This window comes from Lepeophtheirus salmonis, chromosome 10 (genome assembly GCF_016086655.4).
Source record: "Lepeophtheirus salmonis chromosome 10, UVic_Lsal_1.4, whole genome shotgun sequence".
Lineage (NCBI taxonomy): Eukaryota > Metazoa > Arthropoda > Copepoda > Siphonostomatoida > Caligidae > Lepeophtheirus > Lepeophtheirus salmonis.
In genome coordinates this window covers 16181960-16189746 of record NC_052140.2, presented here as the reverse complement: position 1 = coordinate 16189746, position 7787 = coordinate 16181960, and the positions used below count along the sequence as shown (strand labels likewise).

The following is a 7787-nucleotide window of genomic DNA, read 5'->3' as shown; positions in this document are numbered from 1 at the left end:
ACTGACGGATTTTAATAGTTCTGTGTCTAAAAAATATCAGCTGTTAGCAAACATGACTTATTGTTAAATATTGTTTAAAATGGTACACTAGGCTCAAGAAACCAGCTTTAATTCGTGCGAGTCATACCCCAACGGAGATTTTAAGGGTAATTGGATTCGCCAAGTCCATCAAAAATCCAAAAACAACTCACCTGATGCTAATGTAATCTCCTAGGAGGATGGACCTCCGGCAAACACGGTCAAAATCACACAACCATTCATGGCTAAAAATAACAAATAATTAGATCAGTCAACTATAGGTCAGATGATAATTAAATTGATTCTTCTTTAGTGCCACACATTGAGATGAAGGTATTTACAGAACGCTTTGGAAGTTTGGAGTCAACTAAGGCAGCTGTTGAATAGGTCTCGATTAAAATAGATCTAGGCTACGTCTGTAAATCCTTTGTCTCTTTCCGTAAGATGATTACTACCAAGTAACAGCTGATGATGACATAATGGAATAATTGCACATACAATTCAAAACCCTGAGGTTGTAAGTTACTGATTTTAAAAATTCCAGTTCTTCATTCATAGAGAACATGTTTTATTATTTTTGTGCTAAGAATGACACACAACTTGCCTCAACTTTAATTCATGCAGGTCATACTCCAAAAAAGATTTCAAAGCTAATTGGAGTGGCCAGGAAGACTTTTTATAATGTAAAACAGAAGTTGGAGGATGATTCAAACATTGAAAGGAAGGATAGTAGTTGCAGAAATCCTAGTATCAATATAGAGAGCCTCAAGCACATCATTGTTAAGGACCCAACCAAGTCTATGAGCAATCATGCTACAGATTTTGTAATCTTTCACACAGCAGACAACAAAACAGTGACAAGGTAATCTTCAGCAGAATGAAACTCCTGCAAAAATGGCCAAATTGACGTAATCATTCGTGGCTAAATATATTTTTAACTGAGAGAAGTCAATGCAGCCACCATTCTATTACATCTTCATTATTCTTTCGAGCCAAATGTGGATATGAAGGTAGGTAGAGAACGTGGGCATAAAATTGTGGAGTCAATAAAGACTGATGTTGATCAGGCCTGGATTATAATGGATCTGGCCTAGATCCATATATCCTGCGTATCTTCCTGTAAGAGGATTATTGATATAATAGCAACGGATGGTGTTGGTATTGAATAAAGAAATATCTGACAATATGGGGATAGTTTTTTTATAATTTTTTTTTTTTTTTGAGTGTCCACCCATCATTTGGTACATACAGGATGCTCAAGTAATCTGTACAACATAATGGATTTTTTTTTTTCTTCAAACGCACTTTTCTCTCGAATCAGTTATCAGATTAAAAAAATACCAGCAGATTCTGCTTTATTTAATTCAATAAAATCACCAACAATAACAACCTCAATTACAGTCACTATACGAGACCAAAAGCGCGAGCAGGACTTCACTACTTGGTCCTTCGGCAAATCCAGGAATTCCTTCTTTATCCAACTGATAAGTTCGTCTTTGGTGTCAAGAGAGGGAGGAGGTTGTATTTCTATCGCGCCCTACACAATAAAAATCCATCTTATTTAGACACGGCGAGTTTGGAGGTCAAAAGTGCGGTGAGATGAAGTAGTCAAAATAGTCTTGGAGATACTTGATACTTTTTCGAGCCATGGCAGGGAGCCGAATCCTGCTGCAAAATGTAAGGCCTCCTATTGGCTACTATTTCGGTCCAGGGCTTCATCTTGGTCTTTAGCAATTGTTATGTGTTTACTTCCGGTGTGGATTCTTTTCAAAATATTGGATAAAACGAATACGTCAATTGATCCTATTTTTTTCCAACTGGTGCACGTTTGAACAAGCTATCTAAAAAAATCAGATACCTAAGCAAGTGTGCCAAAGTGGTGGTATATATAGCTTGTGCACCCTGTGCGTAGATGCCCGTTGCTGCCTCATTCTGCTCCTACGGTCGTCGTATTTACAACAACGACCTGACGTCAATGAAAGTATCTTATTTTCTTCTTCTTTGTATTTATAAGCCTTCTTCATCATACATAGACCACCCGATACTACAAACATTCATATATACAACCAACTAAACACCCAAAAACCGGTAACCATTAATACATAAAATCATTGTTATTATTGCTAGAGGAGTTAGTTATCTTTTCGTTCCTTTCTGTTCTATACAATATATGTACATACCAGGGGTGTCAGATAACTACAAATTATTTCCCCATTTTTAAGTATAATTTTTTTTTAATGTTCCTTTTATTGGTCAGATGGAGTTGCGCCGATTCAGTATAAGTAAGCATCCATTTGACATAGTAGGACCGTCTACAGGATTATATTTTGGGGGAAGCTTGGTTTTTTGGAAAAAAAAAAAAAACCATAATTAAAATTTTTCAAAAATTATATATAAAAAATCTACAACTGTTCATAAAAATAAATTCTTTTAGAAAAAAAAATTTCAAAAATCCACAGCCAATCACAAAAAAATTTCAAATGTTACTTTTTTTGGAAATAAATTTCAAATATTATTTTTTTTTCAAAAATTTATAGTTATTCACAAAAAAATAGCTATTTTTTTTTTTAATTTCAAAAATTCACAGCTGTTCACAAAAAAAAATTTAATTAAATTTAAAATATAATATTTCTTGAAAAAAAAATTCAAATATTAATTTTTTTTAGGGACAAATCCCATTCCGTGTTTAGCAAGGAAATTAGCAGAAGTTACTCAATTCTCCTCCGAGTCTGGCAAGGATTTACACCTCAACCTCAAAAGGATTGTATACTTGTTAAGGCTTTCAGCATTACTAGTTATGCCCTAATAATCCATAAAAACGGAGCTAAATACGCAAATAGAAATGCTAATAAAAAACTCAAAAATGTGAATAAGTATGCAGAAAAAGGCTAAAATTCAAATAAATCAGATAAAATAGGATGTGCTCTGGTAAAAAAAAAATATATATATCTTTAAAATATATCAATCAAGCAGGCCCTTGTTCCATTGAATTATCATCTGGTGCGGCAAGGCATCGTCTTCTTAGAGTACTTCTTCAGGAAGTATCTGAACTCCCTGTTGTTCATCTTGGCAAGGGGGTATTAGGAGAGACCAAGGCCTTCACTACGTCAGTAATGAAGACGTGATCGCTGTTATCGTTGGAGGGGACAACGTTGAGCACTTTCTGCGTAGCTTTGTCTCTCTTGTTGTTTAAATCTACATTCTTTTTGTGCCTGGCGTACTGTCCATGCTTTTCTAAGACACACTTTCTATTGGCTTTAGCGTTAAAGTTGCAGAGCTTACATAGAAAATACTTTGTATCAGGCCATTTAGTCCAAATCTTGGTACCACCGAACTCCTTAATGAGCAATGAGGGGTCCACTATCTAAGGCAGGATCAATTTAAAGAGGGTTTATTTCACTTCCAATGAATGTAAATATATTGAAAAGAAATTATACTGGATGCCCGTTAATATTTATAGAGAAAAAAAGGATTGTAAAAATCTAAATAGCATTGTTGGCAAGATGGATATAATATATTTTTGAATATCCGAGTATTTTTCCCTGTATAATTTATGGTGCCAATGGATTCATCATTTCCTCTTCTTCTTCTTCTTCTCTTCCTCCTCCAATACTCGCACTCAATCCTCCCTGAACTCTAATAACTGATTTAATCCCCTAAAAATAGCGGGAAAATGCAATAAAGGACGAAAATGTAAATAAGAGCCCAAATCTTGAAGATGAAGTTTTTATTGGCTGGGGAATACACGTCCATGACATCTGGTACACTATACAGGGTTCCCAAGATATCTGTGCCTTAAAAATGATTTTTTTGGAAACTCAATGATCTCTCCAACCAGTTATCAAATTAAAAAAATAAAACCAGATTCTAAAATCTTGATGGATTCTGTTTTATTTCATTCAATAAAATAACATTCATCCTTCATCATTACAGTCTCTATTTGAGGACAAAAACATGGGCAGGCCTTCCCCACTTGGTCCCTTGGCAAATCATGAAATTTTTTCTTGGCCCAACTGATCAGTTCGTCTTTGGTGTTGCAACGGGCTCAGTTGGTTTGTCCTTCGATCACGCCTCACACAAAAAATCCATCAGACTTAGATCCGGCGAGTTTGGAGAGTAAAAGATGAAGACGTTAAAATTATTTTGGAGCCATTTGAGACTTTTTTTCGAAATCTGGTAGGGAGCCGAGTCTTGTTGCAGCATGTAAAGCCTCCCATTGGCAACCACTTCGATCCAGGGCTTCCCCTAGGTCTCCAGCAATTGTTATGTTGTCGCTCACAGTGTGGAATCCAAGGAGAGCTCTGTCAATTGATTCTATTTTTTGTTTTCAACTGGTGCAAGTTTGAATAAGCTATCTTAGAAAACAAAAAAATGTGCCAAATGTCTGACTTTGCCCAATAAAGTGGGCCTAAGTGGCGGCATAGATAACTTGAATACCCTATAAATATTTTTATACACAACGGATGATTCCATTTTGGTTGGTTATAATAATAGATATTATTTATTATTATAGTACATAGTATTGTATGGATGTGAACCCCCCCCTCTTCTATCCTTCTCCTTCGACGACCAATTTATAAGTTTTATGACTATCCTTTTATGTTAATAAATAAAAGAGTTCATTTCACCTTCCTTCATTGCCCTTTAAACATATGATTTATTTGTTTATTATACTTAACAACCCTTCAAATTTATTTATTATTTTATTGGTGGTTGTTATTTTAATTTGGTTGTTAATATATTTTGTCATAATCATTTATCATTTTTCTATCCTTTTTGTACTATATATGTTCCATCAACATAAAAGGGAGCATGTATGATTTTTTTTTTTTCTGAAAAAAAAGGGTCTAGATTACTTCATTTGTATACTTTGTCGAATAGTTATCCTCTCATTTAAAGGGTGGATTTTTGGCCTGTAAACATCCTGGACCTGAATCCATAGGATTCTACCTCTGGGGAGGGTTGAGCATGAGGTATGTGCCAAGTAGGATTCCTCATTTGAGGCTCTGAAGAAGTTTATTAATCTTAAAATGGTAACGCTGGATCCTCAGGAGGTCGCTCGGGCCTGCCAAAGCTTCCAGCCCGTGTGAGCGAGGTTATGAAAAAAGAAAATTTGATTATGAATAATTGAATACCATTAAATGTAGCTTTCAAATAATAAAATATTTATGTGGCAATCCCATCTAGTTCGTTCGTTATAAGCCATTAAATATTTTCCCAATTTATCTGGACAACCTTATACAAAAAAAAATACAATAAAATATTTAATAAGATAGTACCTTAAATAATTTAAAATAAACAATCAATTTTTAAATTTCTATAATTAGTAAACTAGAAATAAATACAACTGAATATCATATCAATCATTGGCGGGGAAAAGGGTCAAAGTCGTCCCCTTATGCAGAAACTGCAGACTTGAGTGTAGCCCCATTCCCTTATCTTGGAAGCTTTCAGTGCATCCAAATTAGGATGGGGCTTCTTACAGAGCATGTACTCTAAAGTGAACCAGATTACAAAATCCATCGGATTCAAATTCGGACTGGATTGAGGCTCAAAATGGTTCCTCCAAAACTTGGGAAACTGAGTCTCATATCACTTTCGATTCATATTAAACTTGTGAGAGTGAGTACCATCCTTTTGAAATTTATAAATCGCTTTGCTGAAGTAGGAATTGGCACATTCCTGAATACTTTTTTCCAATATGATAACCACTTACTCAATGCTGTTTATCAGGTCCTATCAGGTGAAATAGACCTTTTATTCACCAAAATTCAATCTTTTTGTGATATTGAATAGAGCCTCAATAGAAAAAAAACTTTAGTATCAATGAAACAATGTTAGGAGACTTCAACAAACTAAGAAATTTCTTACATCTCTTTACTTTTTTTTTACTGTCGTATTAAAATAACACCAATAAATATTTTAAGCAAACTATGTAGACAATTAATCAATAATTTATCACATTTTATTAAAAACAATGAGATAACCTAAACTTTTATAAGTTATATAAGTTTAATTTGAAGTAAAGATTTTACAGTCTTTAGGGTCGACCCTGTATATGCCCTGTCAACATAAAAGCAAGAAAGAATGATTATTCTCAAAATTGAGTCTGGATTATATTCTATAGATAATGGTGCATGAACAGGGTACACATTATTAGTTTGCCCGCACCTCATACATTCTCTTTCTATCTCATCAAAATTGCGACAGATGAAAGTCGTACTTCAATCATCGTAACCTTTTAATAATAAGGGATTAACTGGAGGAAATTTTGAGTTTGTATCTAATGGAGAATTGGGGAAGGACTCCTCGGAACAGTGGATTAAGGGATGGGGCCAAGATACAAAAAAATGGCAGTGTCTTACATCAGTGGTTCCCAAACTTTTTTGAATTTTACACAGAAAATATGTGGGACCCCTACACCTCTTATTGAGAGATGAATATAAAATTTGGAGTGTATTTTATGAAAGCGGATGACTTACAGGTCATATTTCAACCCCATAAAATTCAACCCAGAGTTAAATAATATAAGTTATTTGACTATATTTATCAAAATAAAGATTTTTAATTCTACATATATTGAAAAATATAAGAAAAAGTAGGAAATGCAACAAAGAAATAATAATTGAGAGTATTGTACGTATGAAATCAATAATACACCTGGGGAAGCTTGGTTTTTGGTTTTTTTTACTCCTCAGTCAGAGGGACTCGGAGTAGATCCGTGGACCGAGGGATAAGAGCAAGATACAAGATAAAGTCGTAGTGTTTTACATAATGAGATGTTATCTCCTCCGGGGCTAATACCTAAGTCCATGGATCGGCTCCGAATAGCCCCTGAATGCTTTATAAGAGACAAACTCACAAGTGCTAATTGTCTGAGTACCTCGAAAAAGTCGAGAGGCTTCTCCTCCTACTTGAATAACATTTTCTTCGCTTAACAAAAATATATGTATTATATTTTGGAAAGGTTGGGCGATTAGAATAATAAAAGGACCTCATTAATCATAATAATATACGATCATTTATTATTATAATGACTTCTCATGAACAACTATTAGTATAAGGGATGTACCAAATTTGGAATTTGATCTATTCACAAATGATCGCAATAAAAACAACAACAATAACAACAAGAAAAAGAAACAAATGATGTCCTAATTGAAGATAGGGCCCAACTGCCCAAGGTATGAAAACCAGTTCCGAAAAAGATGCAAAAAAATACATTACTAAGATAGATTGTTATGGATCTGCGTTCAAGACCGTTGTAATTTTGATTAATTGGTCCTACTTTGGTCTGGATCGATCCTTTAGCATAACTATTAGTGACGTTACGGATTGTGTGTCCGAATCGGTTTGCAAACTGCTAAGCTGAGAAAAGCGTGTTACCCGCGAACCGTTTGAGTATATTGAATGCTTTGTCTCACACGTCATATTTTGTCTATCTATTTGAAATTAGAAACAGCGACAGCAGAAAGTTGACAATTAATACTCGCAACCTCTCAATAATAAAATGATTCATGGTAAATCAGCGGCGTCCACAGGAGGTGAGCTGGTAGGGTTGTAGTCCCCCTCCAAATCAAGGAATTTTTTTTCTACTAGAAAATGTAATATTTGAAAAAAAAAATTATATATCAATTTTTTGCCAAAAAAATTATTTTTTGTCAGCAACTGTAGATTTTTGAGATTTTGTTCGAAAAAATTTAATATTTGAAGTTTAATTTTCGAATTTTTTTTCCAAAAGCTTCTCTTTTTTTTTATGAAAAGCTATG

General features: G+C 34.2%; 1 long non-coding RNA gene across 1 annotated transcript; it reads left to right on the top strand.

The window, feature by feature from the left end:
• Positions 1-2201: 2201 nt before the first annotated feature.
• Positions 2202-2937, top strand: LOC139906512 (uncharacterized). Its single transcript, XR_011782082.1, has 2 exons — positions 2202-2300; positions 2685-2937. It is a non-coding gene; the product is annotated as an uncharacterized lncRNA (long non-coding RNA).
• The last annotated feature ends 4850 nt before the right edge of the window (positions 2938-7787 follow it).